Genomic DNA, 16,740 nt, shown 5'->3' on the forward strand with positions numbered 1-16,740 from the left:
GGAGCATGATGTTCAGCATGCTTACATTTCTAACCACTATTTTCCCTTTTTCTAAATTTATTAAAAATAGTGAGAAAGATCTGCCCCTTACAGCATGACTAGCATGCTATTAGAGAAATTAATCATCAATGGAAGAATAGATTCAAGGGTGATGTAATGCCTTGGAAGACAATTTTTTGCACTTATGCTTTCAAATCTTAAAGTTACCAAAATATTAACTGTGCTCTCTTGCATTTTCTTTCACCCCCTAAATCCCACTAAAATGGTTTTGCTCTGCTCTGTATTCAGCATTGCAGTCCCTGTGGCAGTTACCTTTGTGAGATGGGAAAAAGACCACAAACATTGGAGTACTTCAAGTGACTTTCTGTTTCTATGATTTTTTTCATTGCTATGCTAAGTAACACCTGCAAAATATCCTTCATTCCAAGGCTCTTTATTTCACCCTAAAGAAACATATTGCACAAATGACATACTCCCTGTTCAAATGTCACTGGCCATGATGCTCTGTTGCACATCTGTGGTTATTATGAGAGGGAGGAATTGTGCTACAATGGCAACAGCAAAAATCTCAATATTAGCACAAGCATCTAGCAAAGACTCCTCTGAGATCTTTCTCAACTTGTCACTCCTTTGAAAATAGTAGCCATCACTACAGTACCAGTGTTGTGTGAGATTAGTAAAATTATAACTTTGCAACTTGGTTTATTGGAAAATGCTATAAAGTTAACACAACTGCAGCTGTTTGGACAGGTTGGTTTTAAATGCTGATCTGTCCTGTTGTTGCTTGTGGTTTTGTTGGTATTGTTTTTATTTCAGCTTATGGTATGATGACTAAGCCAGAAAGACATGTTAGGTCCTCTAATTTGAGAGCTTTCTGCCATTCTACAGATGCATGTTTTCTTATTTTAAGCCTTTTTTTTTCCCAGCACTTTCTCAGAGATCAAGAATATGGACAGGACTTACTCAGCCTCCTACAAGAAGGCCAGAACTGTAATCTGAACTACTGTAAAATGAGTCCAAACAAGGACATGGGTGCTGGTCACAATCAAATTTCTTCTCCTACAAGTTGATCCATGAAGCACACACACTCTTGTGCCCCCCTAGTTTTTCCTTCTCTAAGTACTGCTGCTTTAGAGACCATATGTTTTAAAGTTAATTGAATCACTTTTTGAGGGAGTTAAAGAAGAAGAGATTTTTTTGCATATTATTGCAACATGCAATGATCACCATCATAGAGATTCTACAACTGGATCAGAACTTCACAGCTAAAGAAGGTAGGTGGAACAAGATTACTTAGTCTGTGCTTTAATGTATTTAAAAAGCTTTTTTTCATTTAAATTCTGTACAAATATGCAGTGAAGGGTTCTGTACAGGATGAAACAGCTTTATATAGCTTCAGAAATGGTGTGAAACCATGGATCATATCAGAATAAAGGGACCTTGTTTCTTAGTCCAGACTCTGGTAACTTTATCTGCTCTATTTCTTGTCTATGGGGTTCAGCTAGGGCAAAAACAAGGTTGAAGAGGCAGATTTTATAATATATTTAGGTTCAGAACCAGGAAAATGAGATACAAGTGGGTTTTTTCAAATTACAGCTGAAATCTGAGTCTGATTAAAGAGTGATGTTGGAAATTTCACTGAACATTTTAACACTCCAGTGTGCTCTATGAAATCAGTCATCATTCTTTAATGAATTTAATGTAAATTTAATGTAAATAGTGAAATGCTTACTGAATTTGGGATTATAAGATCTTGTTTGCACTTAAACCAAGTATCAAACAACTAGGCTAGAGCTATGCTGACTTTTAATCCATCTCTTTAGTTTAAGGACTATTTAATTAAGCTATGTGAAATGGGACATCATCAGTGAAATGGATATCAGTTCTGAGTTCTTGGGCAAGATACTTATTCAGAATTGCTTTGGTGGTGAGAACAAACAAATTCTGGATGAGGACTCGAGTTACTGGATGACTAAATCAGTCATGCTCTGAAAGATCATCTCTTTTTGATTTTTTATGGTAGTATCTGAGATACACCCTCTCAGCAAAAGTTCAGGGCTGTTAACATGAGCGGGCATTGATGAGTGCCTGCGCTATCCTTGGTGAGGGGCTTCAGCTTGGAGATATTTAAGACCTTGTTTTGGCTTCAGCATTTTCTACCTGCTGTCAAGAAAATTTGAAGGGATGATATATAGAATGTAGCTTAGACTCAGTACATATGATACATCATGGGTCATATTTACATGATGTTGTGTGGAATGGGAATGCTCATGTTGGCCTTGAACAGATAGGAAATCGTCAAGCAGAAATGGGATGCCTGGAAAAAGTGAGGGCCGAATCCTAATTTTTAACCTTTGTTAAGGGCTTAGTACTCCTCACAAAGCTCTGAGGAAGTAACATTTTACCACTGATGTGCTGGTGTTACCTCACCTCTATTGCATAAGCAGGTCTCAAGTCCAAACCTTTTCAGGGCAAGTCACTCTGGTGAGGGCACCTTCTGCAAAATGTGCAGTTCAGCCCTGCCATTCAGCATGGACTCAATACCCACAGATTTCTGAGCTCTCCTTTTGTTGTTCCTTCTAGTTTAATGCATATTTTGTCTCAACCATAGCTGTGGCAGGAGGGAGACAGGAACATGTTACTTTGGAGGTGGGAGTGCAGCAATGGAGGCAGTGTTGCCAGTGTGCCAGGAGGGAATACAGACCCAGGGGAGGGAGGAGGAGCTGCTGAGCCAGAGGTACCCCAGAGGTGCCAGGGCTGTGATGGATTGCATTTGCTGGGAGCTGAGTCCTGCCACTTACTCCTGCACATGGCCCGTAGGAAGGAGCCGTTGATATTCAAGCACTATTTCTCATAGGTGGATATATGAGTGCTTGTGATGAATATTTTTCACATTCTCCAGTCCACCTACAAAGCCTAGAGGAACAGAAGAAACATTCCTGAATTTGGGATTTTCTTCAAATCAAATTATGCTCAAAAGCATTTAATGCCTCCCTTGACCAACCATTTTCCAGGTTTTTGTCATGAAAACCAGCCTTCATAGTTTACTTACTTTCTTGTTGCAGGGCAGAACAAGCTTCTCATGTTTCTTTTTTTGTCTGGGCAATTTTCTCAATTTTCTGCTGATGAGAGCAAAGGTCTCTTTGCGTGGTGCAGTGAAGACATTCAGGAACTACCACTGGCCACAGTAATTTGCTGCAATCCTACTGAGATACATATGATTGATAGCTATGAACCTATTCCCATTTTTCTAAATCTCTCTACATTTTTAGAAGAAAAACGTCCAATACCTGAGATGGAGATATAAAGCAATATCTCTTTTTTTTTTTTTGGTCATACACTGAAAAAGAAGATGAGGAGCAAAATAACTGCATGTGAGGTTTTAATACAGCCCTTCAGGGCTCGGTGAACTGTAGTTGATTAGCAAGAGAAAAGGCAGTCATGTAAAACTGGCACAAGGGGGCAGGTGTGCACCACTCAAGATTCTTCATAGTTTGTGTTTCTGAATGATCGCAATTAGCTGCAGGACACAGAATGGTAACTCTCTTGTTATGGGCATAAAGGGCTATTTTAATTGTGTTGTAAGAAAAATTGTGCTCTATATTTAATTAGAATGAAACCTCACATTTCTACATAAAATCAAAAGGGCTTAACAAAAGAAATGGTTTACAAAATTTGATTTCCAGTATGGATCAATAGCAGAGACAACTGGGGAATAAAGATGTGTTTCACTAATTCTTTTTACTGGATCAGATGAGATGAGCCATTCAATTATCATAATTCAAGACATGAAATTTACACATATTGGGACCATATTGTTGTCGTGCTTAAAGGTGTCCTAGTACTCAAAATTTCGGATGTGCTCTGTGAACAGTGATAATTACAGTGGTGGTGCATATGGTAGAGTCTTAGGAGTTCATAGAGTTAAAAGTGTGTACAAAATGCTAGATATGACTGCACAAAGAAAGCCAGTGCAGGAGGCACAGTCAAAGAAGAGCTGCAGTAAGAGATGCTATAGCAGCAGAAGTTTCATTGTGCTCTTAAGACAAATTAATTTGCTGTAGAGACAACTACTCATGCAGTGGCAGCATTTTCCTCCCCAAGCCTCTCCTTGCAGTGGCATATTCTGCATCTTTATTACTTGATCTGTTCCACATTTCATCCACAGTGAAGTAATATTTTTTATACTTTTTTAATATTAAAAAACAAAACTCAAGTGTAGAGATAAAGGCAGTAAATTTATTTAATGTGATTCCATTAAAATTACTTTCTATTGCTGTCTGGACTTGGACTAACATAGGCTTTGTTACTCCAGCAGTGCCAACTTCATAACTGTCTTCTATTTAGAGACATCTGAAATTTTTCAGTACACAAGACATGGGGATGAAGCTTTGCAAGAATAGGTGTTTAAGGAGACCTTCACTGTGTCTGAGCTGAAATGAATGGAATTAATATAAGAAAATAAGCTATTAACACATTTACATGTATAGAGTAGGAATTTGCAATTTTGTGTTATCTGTGGGACTTTATTTTTCTGTGGAAGAAAAAGACACTCAATACTGTTAAAAATCTGACTGTTTTATTGTTGTAATACCATTGTGTCAGTAGATGATTAATACTTGCCTCAAAGCAGTGGGGGCTCAGTTCAGCTGCAGACAATGCAAGGTTGAGTAACTGATGCTTCCCTGCTGCCTTTCATATATTCAGGCACATTTCTCACCTCAGTTGGATTGCTCCAGGTCAAAAATGAGGATGTTTCTTTCCAAACTGTTGACATCTGACTGTCAGAGGCATCCCTGACTGATGTTCCCTAAATATTTGATTTCTTCATTTTACCTACCTGTATTATGGACGTGGTAAAGCAGTTCCTTTGCCTGTATATGGACACTTTCTGCATGAGCATAGCTTGAATCTCTTCCACAGTTGCCAAATTCATTATTTTCTTAAAAATTTATTCATTCATATACCAGTTGCAAATTATTTTAGTTCTTTGAATTTAATCCATTTCTTCTTTGTTTCTCTCGTTGTCTAAATTGTGTGCAAGGATTAAGAAAGCTTCAGCAGAGGCAGTGAAAGGGGGACAATCCACTTCTGCAGGGCTAGCTGGGGTCCATGACTGCCATGGAAATAAGAGTCTGGGCAACATCTCCTCCATCAGGCACTACCAAGACTTGACTTTTGCTCCTCTTGGGCCTCTGTAGGAAACCTGCTCCTCATAGCTCCCTGATGATGATTGAAGCATTTGGGATGGCTCAAACCCAGGCCAGTGTGGAAGTCTAGATGTGGCTGTGTGGTGTCACCTTTCTTAGTAGAACCAAAGACTGGCTCCAGACCTTGGGAATAGGCCTCTTCCTCCCTACTTTTGGTGTAGCACCGTGCAGGCTTTTCTCCTTTATTTTCGCGTAGTCACTAGGTGGTTGGTGGCCATGAATGCCCTTTTCCAAGCTTTGAATGTAGGTACTACAATTACTTACAAGGAATTGCCACAGCCTTAAATTTTCAAAAGTAGTTGCTTGTGGTTCGTTAAATTCCTTAGTTATGTCCCTGGCTCCTTAACTTGAATATTGCTGGAATCCAATTTTAAACATTTTTTTCTCTGCATTCTTTTTTACAGCCATAATAACTATTTATTCCTATATAATTTTACTAGTAAGTGTTCCAAAACTGCTTCTATACTCGTCTCCCTCCACAGACAACAGTTTGTCTAATGAGTTCTGACTATAGAACTGCTGGATTCTTCTATTGTGTTTTGTGAATATAATAAAGAAGAGAGCAGGAGGTATGAGAGCTTAAGTTTAATTCCATGTTTTTAATTTTGTTTATAGCTAGGTCATTGACAAGATGTTATGGAGACACTATGATTAAAATGCAAAAATGTATTACTGAAAGCAAGAAGACTGGGCACCTAAATAAAGCTATTTAGCATGTCATAATCTTTTAAATGCCAGTTACCTCCTGTGTAAGCCTGGAATAAAAGTGTTTTGCTGCAGGGTCCAATCCCACAGGAAATGTGTTAACATTAGAAAAATAATCTTAAATGTTGTACAGTATTTACATATTATGATCGAGACCACAGCCAAGTACTTCGATGAAGACTTGATTTATTGTCTGTGAAGAGGAAGTGTCTATCATTGAACCAATTTCCCTGCTTCATCTTTTACCTCTAGTTGGTTTTATTTCTGATTTTTGTTGTTGCTGTTTGTTAACCTACATTTGACAAGACAGCTAGTTTCAGCCAGATTGATCATCTCTGTCATGGCATATTGTACAAGTTATTTCTGACCTCCGAAAACATGGGAAAATGCTATTTCCTAAATTTTAGTGACAGATTTCTGATAAACATTACTGTATTTACTGAATGTTTGTAAAGCATCAAATTACGTTCCACTAATGACTGTTTAATGCTGAAGTTCAGCACATCTCACAGCTGGGCATTAGCTAATGAACACAAGATGGTCTATATATAATAGCTGTTTATCCTCTCACGAAAAAAATCCCAAGTTTTATCCCAGAAAGCCTGGGTGAAGCTTTTAAGCCAGACAGTTTTACAGACATGTTGTCATTCCTCAAATTAAGAGTATTTCTCCACTGCCTGTCCATGCTCTAGGAACTATGAATGGTGACTCAGTAAAGAGCCACCTTCTGTGGCTGGTTTGTTCAAAGGCCCCTGCACAGAGCAATACTCTGCCATGCATAAAACCAGGTCATTGAAATTTTGCACATGCTCTTAAAATACATTTTAGAACTGGAGGAGTATTGTTCCTTGTGTCCTGAATGAGTTTGTGTTGGTGTCATTATTTTCTTTTTAAGAATTCAAATTATTTTTTATTTCCATAATAATTTATTACTTTCAATGGAGAGGTCACCAATTTTGTTGGTATACAATTATGAAATGCTAGGTAGGGTCCAGGTTGTGGCACAGACCACCTCTTTCTTGTAGAGAGTTGGGCTGTTAAGGTCCTTATTACACTGGAATTGCTGCTGCTTCTCAAGGGAGCTTGTTGGCATATTTTCTTAAGGTACAAATAATTCTTAGAGATTTTTCTGAGTTTTGCTTAAATAGTTATCTCTGATGGTGTTACAAGTTATGCTATGAGAAGTTTGTATACACAAAAACTTGCACATTTTTTTCCCGAAGATTTTAGTGATTATTTCTCCTGTTTGTTTTTGTTTTTTTTTTTTTTTTTACATCTGTACATCTGTGCTTTGAAAAGCTCTTCCTGAGCAGACGAGTGATCTGCTCGGTCAGCCCCAGCTTAAAGCTGTGAGAGAAGTGACAGGCAGAAGGAGAAAAACAGGACAACAGAACATGTATCTCTCTTGTACAGATGAGAAATGCTAGTGATGTTTTTTCCTTCTTTTGCCAGATCTTCAAACACGGCCTGTCAAATAATTTAAGGGAATTCATTCTGTAACTCTGTGAGGGAGAATTCAGTGAGGATGTGACAGGTGTTTTGAGGTTTCACCACAAAGCTTGTAGTTCACCTCTTGCTTTCCTGACTGAAAATATCACTGTTGCCTGTTGTGGTTTAGGAACAGCAATCTGCAATTTAGTTCCCCCCATCCCTACCCCTTTTTCCTAAGACTCTCCCAAACCAGATATTCCTTGCTCTCTCCCCTCTCTTGCCTCAGGATGGGACTGAGAATTGGAGGCAAAAAAAAGGTTTAAAAAGATGGATTGAGATAAAAACTATTTCTAGAAACAGCAATGAGACACAAACCCAGACAGTAACAGCAGCAATAACAGAAGTGTACTAAAAGAGGGTGATTTACATGCAAAAAATGCTCTCTGGCTGACCTGACCTGGTGCATGCTGAGACATCCAGCAATGGTGAATGGACCCCCCACGCCAATTGCTTTTTCCTGACCGCAAACCACTCCCATCTTCTCTGAAGTGAGAGTGCTTTTCTGCTGCCCCTGGTGGTATGGACAAACAGCCCAGACATGCCTCAGGGGCTTCAGGCTCACCCCCCAGAGCTGCTACCAAAACATTAATTCTGTCCTGGCTGCAAACCAGAACACTGCCAAACAAGTGTCAGAGGTGGTGACTGATTTTCAGGCCCAGAACTAAAAAGCATATTATGGCCTGTAGATATTTCTTCCAGTTATTGATTCCAAATACTCAGTGCTTCATTTTGCTGAAATGAATGATACATTTACCTCTCTCCATTCTGACCAATACCTTACCAGTAGCACTATGCATCAGATGTCAAATACAGTGTCTACAACTGGCATTAAAAAACCCTCTGTTTTATATATTGAGGTTCATGAATCCATAATTTCTGTCCTACATATAATAAAGAAGCTGTCCAAAATGAAACCTAAGGTAATGCCAAGAAGTAAAAGGCAATGCCAGAATATGCTTGGGTACCTTAAATCAGGAGTGTCTTAATACATCTTAGAAGTGATTTATGTCAAGTTCCTCCTTGAAGAAATACTGACAATGGGAAGAAAGTTTATAATTTATTAATAGTTTACTGTTGACTGAGTAGCTTCTCTTGGCAGTACATGTCAAGGATGCAAAAAAAATTCCTCAGTGACTAATATCTTCTAGCTCCCTTTTAAAATTATCAAGTGGTTATTACATGATTGTCTCCTGGAGGAACATTATGGGATTAAATTTTTACCCTTTTACTTCCCTTAGGTTCTTGTTCCTACTGAGAGTTGGTATACAAGTCAGAGAAGCTTCTTCCTTTTGTATCAACTAGTAGAAGTTGGGACTTGACATTTTCACTTGTAAATAAGTCTTAAGGTAAAGATGCTGCTTTAGTTGCTATTTAGAAGCTCTCAGCTTTATACGTGTGTGTGTATGTGTACATCTAACACTCACCATTATAACAGATAAATTAAAAGCTAAGTGGCACTTTGCTGTTTGGAACGTAATTTTGGATTTGTAGGACAAAGTGGAAAGCAAAGATAACTGCAGTTTTGTGGGTTGTTTACCTGAAATGGAACCACTGTTTTACCTGAAATCAGCTCATTTGTTCAGCCCCATACCCTCCTTGTCCTGGCAGAAGTGTCTGTAGAGCCATACATCTCAAAACAGCCATACGGTGAACCAAATCCAGCAAATCCACAGCATGACCACAGGAAACCCCCAAACAAAATGAGTTAATTTTAACCTTCATCAATTCTCTGTCCGAGGTCCTTGCACAGCTGATGAATGCAAGCTGATGCTCAGTAGCAGAGGTTAGCCAGGAAAGAGAAAAAGCCGTGTCAGAACTTACTAGTAGAAAAATTTCGGACTAGGGAATCTTTCTTCAATGAAACTGTAGCATTGTTATTGTTTTCACTGCTGTTTCTCAGAATGTAGCACAGTTTTTAAAAAAAAATTAAAAAATATTGGTGTGGGTTGGTTTTGGGTTTTTTTCCTTTTTTTTTTTTTTTTTTTTTGGTAAAGAACTGTGACAGAAACAGTAGTAAAAGCTAAATGTCCTACCTTACTAACACCAGTTTAATTCCATCACATATAGGCATACAAGAAACTCTGCTGTGGTGTTTCACTGCAGATGCCATGTTGCTGTCAAGGTACATTTGTCCAATGTAGATGAGGTTTGAAACAAAGCATAGGTGCTGATTCACATGCTATGATATCACTAGGAATTTTGAAGTCAAATTTTTTTTGAAGTCAAATTTTTGTGTGAAAGTAGAAACATAACTATTAGAACTTAAATTCTTCTGGCAATGTTTTGAACTTATTCCTACTTTATAAGCCAAGCAGCCTGCTGTTTGAAGAAACTTTCCTAAGATTCTTAAGATAAAAAAGGGATGTTTTGCTGGGTGAATGTACATAAGGTATTTTAAGCTAACTAGCCATGCAGCAGAAAAACATTCTGTACCATCAGTAAATATTTGTATCTTATTTTACATAACCCTACAATATTAATGGGATAACATTAGATACACATATTTAAAAATAATTAATGTATCATTTCATGTTAGTTCTTGTGGCTTTCAACATCTATATTTAGAAACAAGCCTTTACACCTCTTCTGCTTGGGCCAGCACTCATGAGAACACAAGAAAATTATAATGTTGGGTTGCATGTGTTGTGATTTCCCATGCAGATATGAAAATGCAAATTATAGAGCCAGCTCTGGCTATAGGCACTGAAAAACATGTAGGGAATTTCCTCTCTCTCTGATGACAATTCTCTCCCTTCCTTGTTCCTAACCTATGGGCATAAACTGATTACAATAATAGAGTCATTACCTTCAGTATTTTATTTTTCCCCCACGGGAATCTAAATATATTTTCTTCATCAAAGAAGAGCTCATGAATGAGAATGACTACTTTATGAAACAAGACATTATAAAAGGAAAGGAAGCAGTGTTTGAATGCCTAAGCTTTCTGCAGGCAAACCCAATTAGCAATAAAGGAGCTTTGACTTTATGGGAAAACTATCATGGTAACTCTATTAGAATGAAAACCAGACTATTTTCAGACTTTATCCCTTTAAAAATCTTATGGCCATTTGCATGTTTTTTACAATTGAATTTCCAACCTATTCATCAAGAGACAGACACTTTACACATTAAATTATGCTTTTGTGTGTGTATATTCAATAGGTCTTTTCACTCCTGTAAATCCACTATTAGTCCTATTACAACGTTTGCTTATGTCTTTTCTGTGTCAGGAAGCTTCTTTCTATTCAAGACTGCATGAAGTAACAACATTTCCTAATTTCATACAGTCCTGGTATATCAGAGCAACCCACTGAGCAGTTGTTCAGCTGTGAATTAGCTGTATGAATTCCTGGGTCCTTGGCCCATTGTACATGCTTGGGCACTCTGTGGGAGAAGTCCCAACTTTCCCATCACAGCAGTGCTGGGAGGTGTTTCCCTCCCCCTTCTGCTCAGCAAATGGGCACATACCTAAAATGTCTTTGGTGATGATGAAGGCTCGCTGTCTTAATTTTAAACCTGACATACTCAGCGTATGGTGTAATTCAGGTTTTGTCTATGTTCTGTCCTGAGATGCAGAAGGGTAAGATTTTTTTAAAGCTTTGGGTGGTTCTCTGTCTCCTCTCTGTCATCCCAGCAAGTAAGTGTCTCATGAATCATTAATGTATGCTTTTTTTTTTCTGGTTAAGATATACTATGGCCACAAAAGCTTGGAAATGCATACATTTAAATATTTTTAAAGGATTTTAAAATTAAATTGACATATACAAAGTCCCTTGAGAGGTCTGAGTGAGGTTCTCTCTCTGAGAGGGACTACAATTTAATAAAAGCACCAGGACTCCGTAGTAGATTTTATGTCTGAAATATGAAATTCCAAACTTAAAGTACATCTCAGAATGACCATAAATCATCATTATTTCTAAGCAGATAATGAGAAATTATTTGTAAACATGACTTAATTGGACACACACTGCTGATTCATTCTTTTATTTTGCAGCTTTGATGAGAAGCAGGCAGTAAAAAAAAAAAAAAAGAAACTGAATGAGCTTTGAAGACTTAATTCTGTCAGCCAGGATTTTTCAAATGGAGAAAAAAAGAATGAGCAGTTTTTGCAAACTCAAAACATGTCATTTTTGTTCAATTCATCACTTTGATATTCTCTTTATGTAAAGGAGGGGAATCTGGCCTTGTCCCACTATCAGTAGAAGCAATTTTAGTCATATCAGATGAAGTTTGTGCAACATAACGTTTTGCTGGCTTTGGAGCTCAGGCAGCAGCTGGATATTTGAACAATTATAAGGGGCAGTGAAAAATTTACAGACTGCTCTAAAAGTACAGCCTTGAATCCTGTGCAGTGTGGAAGGCTGACATGAGGCAGAGTATATGAATCACAAAAACCTCTGAACCCTTCTGCAGCAGAATGTGGCTTTTGGGAGGTGTTGTGGGAAGCAGGGGGGGAATACTGTCCTGAATATAAATTGTGTGATGTCAAAGTAATTTTCAGTAGCTCTGGAAGGGCAGCATGCTTTAGTAAGATCTTGGAACTATTATAATAGAAATGCATTTTTAGAGACAGCAGTAGGTAATAGAGTCTGTAGGGTAAACAAGGATAGGCGATAGCACAACCTTTGAGATTTCATGCTGCCACTCACTCTAGGGAGACAGAATTTACCTAAGTTCCAAGAACTTCAGAAATAGGCATAATCTAATGTAGAGAGCATTAAGAAAGAATAAACTCCAAATTCTGTGCTAATTTATTTATTCTGCTAGCCAGCATTTTCAGCTTATGGCTAAACTATCAATATTCTGAGAACAGAAGAGACCTTTTCTTGTCAGCTGTTTCCATAGCTCCTGCCTCATTCTGTCTTTGATAGTAAATGAAGATGGCTTTTGAAAGTGTCATAGCTGCCACACTAGCTTAACATGATAAAATAATAATAATGACTTTATTTTCAGGCAATTGGATAATTTATGGAGTACTGTGTGATGGTCAGGTATAATAATAATGCTTAGCATTTTAATATGTTCTTTGTGCTTTGTAGCTATCAGTCAGTCAATACAACATCTTTATGAGGTACATGGGTATGCTCTTCTGAGGTAGATGGCAATGGTCTTCTTTTACAATGGACAATATAAGACTAAAGGAAAATTATTGCCCAAGGCCGTTGCAGAATTGGGATCTAGGAGAAATAGAACATTTTCTTCACTGATGATATTTTTTCTGAATATATGGCCAATAAACTAGGAGGGATGCAAAGTTCCCTGTTAATAGAAAGATGAAGAGATGTGGATTTTTTTTTAATAACAGACTATCTGCAGTGGAACTGTAAGTGTTTTTTAAAAATATTTTTTAAAAGCTGCTCTCTGAACGGTTAACTTTGCCAGCTCAATGTAAAATAAAACAGATGTATAATGAATTTTATCTAGATCATGATCCAAAGCAAACATGTTAGTAAAAATTCACCCAGGACCTTTAAGCACCTGAATGAATTTTTGTTTGCTACCTTATATGATGTGATGATGTGTCTTTGAGATGATATTTAATATGTATTTTTATTGACAAGATCAAAGCTGAAGCTTACTGAACATACTTGTGAAATGATTGATAGGCATAGTGACTTCTTCATCCTCTGCCTTTTGGTAAAAAGGAGATGGAGCTGATAACAAAGCAGAGTACTTGATGGACAATCAGTGACACAAGTAGTAACTTCTTGATTAACCAGCTGATCTTCACTTGTAAGGTGCTATTTATCTCTACATTCTTTTCTTGTTGGAATAAGGCTATCTGACTAATAGAGAATTCTATAAATTAATGGAAAGACAAAAGTCATGTGAGTAAAAGCATCCATTTGGTGTCTTAATATAATAATTTTATTCAATGAATAGTTTTTTTCAGATTACCCCGACATAATGTATTGTGTCTAAAATGTTTCTAGGATCTGAGTTAACTCTTTACCAGCTATTTCATGAATCTCCCTTGGAGATGAGACACCTTGACCTTTTGGGTCATATTCTTACATGGGAAATTAAATATGCCAGCTGGAAAGTGAAGGTAGTATTTTTCTAAGGGGCTCCTGGTAGAAAAGCAACTTGTCTTTATCCCATGCAATAGCTTCAAGCTTCTGTTGAATTCAAAGCACTTTACAAGCCTACTAGGTATAGATGTCTCTCCTAACAGTGCTGGTTTTCCTGCTTTGTCTCGCCCAATCCTGCTGTACACTGTTATGAATAGTGAAAATATAGAGAAAATAGATTTTATTTTCTTCTCTCACTGAAAATATTTCAGTTAGATAACTTTGAAGATGTCACTTAAACTGCTTTACTGCACATGGCATGGCACCTGTACTTTACAAAAACCACAAACAGCAGCAGTTATAAAACTGTTGGGCACAGCCATTAGGTTGTCTTACACCATCATCCCATCAGTCTTTGTGAGGGCAGGGACAGGGGAGGTAAACATCTAGGTCCTGCATGCAAAATTTGCGTGGGGCATTCCCTGAGATTTAGGGGAGGAGTGTTGCCATACTCTGTTGTTACTGTTACATATGTAACTCCATGGAGCTGGATGGGATCCACCCAAGGGTTCTAAGGGAGCTGGTGGAAATGCTCACTAAGCCCCTTTCTATCATCTACCAGCTGCTCTGGCTAAGCAGGAAGGTTCCTGTTGACAGGAGGCAAAAAAATGTGATGCCCAGCTACAAGGGCTGGAAGGATGTTTTAGGGAACTACAGGCTTGTCAGTCTGGTCTTGGTGCTAGGGAGGCTCCTGGAGCAAATCATCCTAAGTGCCAGCACTTGGCAGGACAACGAGGGGATCAGGCCCAGACAGCATGGGTCTGTGAAAAGCAAGTCCTGCTTGACTGACCTGACAAGGTCTCCTATGACAAGGTGACTCTGGTTGGTGGATGAAGGAAATGCTGTGGATGTGTCTAACTGGACTTTAGTAAAGCCTTTTATACTGTTTCCTGCAGCGTCTCCTGGAAAAACTGTCTGCTCATGGCAGATAGGATATTAGTAAAAATTTCTTCTTCAGAAGGGTTATTCAGCATTGGAACAATCTGCCCAGGGAAATGGTTGAATCGCCATCCCTAGGGCTATTTACAAGACATGTAGATGTGACAGGGACATGGTTTAGCAGTGAGCTTGGCAGCACTGAGTTAATGGTTGGACTTGAAGATCTTAAAGGTCATATCCAACCTAAGTGATTTTATGATTCTATGATTCCATTCCATGAATTGCTACAAAACAGAGTGGTTAGTAGACATTGAGACTTTGGTCTCTGTCCTTTCCCAGAAAGAAAGAAGAAATAAGATTCATTCTACTTCATTTTAGTACTTGATTCAGGTGCTTATACACAGTTCACATACACTGGGGTTTCCCACCTGACCTCCAGCTGCCAGTGCAGTGGGGCACAAGTCTCTCTTAAATCCTCTGTCTTATCTATAACTGCAAATAGAGAAGCTCTGTCCTAAGAATTGGCCACGCAAATGTAATCAGCTGAGTTGATCACTGGAAGGGTCTATTTATAGTCAATGCATAAAACAGAGTTGTGGGATGAGGTTTTTCTGACCTATTTTGAAAGTCTTCCTTAGGATGAGAAGAATGTCAGCCTGGAGTCTAATGAGCATTAACTTGTTCTCCATCAGCTGAAGTGGGCCAGGAGGGCTGGCTTTGCTGTGTTTGCACCAGAGATGTGTGATCTTAATCTCATTGAGTGTGACTGAACCCAGAGCAGTTTGGGGAAGCTGATCCATGACTTTGTTTTTGGTTTCTTGGGATGCTACTTTGCCTTAAGTTGAATTAAACTGCAGAAGCCCTTCTGTGTGCAAACCAGGCTGCAAAGTGGAGGCTTGCCACAAGATTCCCCAGGTGCAGCATATTCAGCAGTTTTGCAAGAAATTTTATTTCCTTTTTTGGTTTTAGAATCAGAAGCAATTTAAGCTAGAATTCAGAATGCAGGTAGTTCTCCTGCGTAAACTTGGCAAGAACTTATAATCAGTTCAGCTGCTGTTTTCAGGCAGAAATTTTCCATCTGTATGGCTGATTAATATGGCTGCTGACTTAACCAATATTAACAGGCCTTGCTGAAGAGATATTATTACATTAGAAGTGATTAAAGATGCATTCCAAGCAGCAATGATTCTTGGAACTATACTTGTTATTGAAATGTTGACAACATTGATACCAGGATTTTAATATCCTGCTTGATAATTAAACATCTGCCCAGCACAGATTTCCTCTATGTCTGCTCTATGGGATCCAGATATTACTCCTGAGTTACTGAAGAGAATTATATTCATGTACTGGTCAGTGAAAGATTGACATTAGTGATATGTCTTGGTAATATTTCACAAAGATGAGCCTAAAGGAGCAAAAAGCAGCTGCCAACTGAGGAGAAAAATTCAGGTTCTCTACTCTTTGCATCTTCCAGCTTGTCTTCAGTTTCAGGGTAGAATGCTTCAGGGTACTCTGTGCTGCCTGATTTTCATTTAACAATGGCAGGGGGGTAGTTAGTCCAAGGAAAAGAAAGATGCTTCATGAAAGGAAACAACATAAAAGAATTATGAACTCCTTGCAGATGTCAGTTTATTACAGCACACTTTACATGAATTATTGGTATTGTCAATTCTTCTGGAGTGTGGAGAAGAATGGGGTCTGCTTCAGTTCGCTGCTTAATTCTTCATTTCCTTTAAAATAAATGAAATAAAAGACAGCTTGTTAAAGAGGAGGCATTGTTTGTATGTTTGGAGGCTGCCATAAAAGGGTGACTTCTATTTTACTGGTTTTCTAATATTTGTTATTTTTTCAGACTTTTAATTTAAAAGACCTTTAGTGTGATCTTCTAGGGGAGGAAGGGGAAGTTGTAATAACACACTGCATGTGTGTGCATAGCTTTCCAAATCTTCTGGATAAGTTTGTTGACAAATACCCATCCAATGAAACAAAAGGGAAAGTGCTCCAAAGAAACATCATTTTTAATAAAGTCATGCTGAAAACAGAGGCCTTGCAATATCCTAAATGAAAGAAAACTGCAGAGACAATTCAGACACCAGGTAATCCATATGAAACAGAATAAGTAGTGGCTATCCTGTTTTTGGAAAACACATCATTTGTTGCTCGCTCTTTGTTAGATATCAGAGATGGACTTCATATATGATAATGCTAAATATCTACAACATGGACAGCTACACCTGAAACATTCCCACTGGAGTTCCTTTACAATCAGCAAATATACAAATAATGACTAGCTTTTTCTTTGGGATAAGAAGAAGGATTTTTAATAAGGGTCTCATTGAGAGCTTCTAGAAAACTGATGCCCCCAACAGTCAAATTGCAAG

This window comes from Molothrus aeneus, chromosome 1 (genome assembly GCF_037042795.1).
Source record: "Molothrus aeneus isolate 106 chromosome 1, BPBGC_Maene_1.0, whole genome shotgun sequence".
NCBI lineage: Eukaryota > Metazoa > Chordata > Aves > Passeriformes > Icteridae > Molothrus > Molothrus aeneus.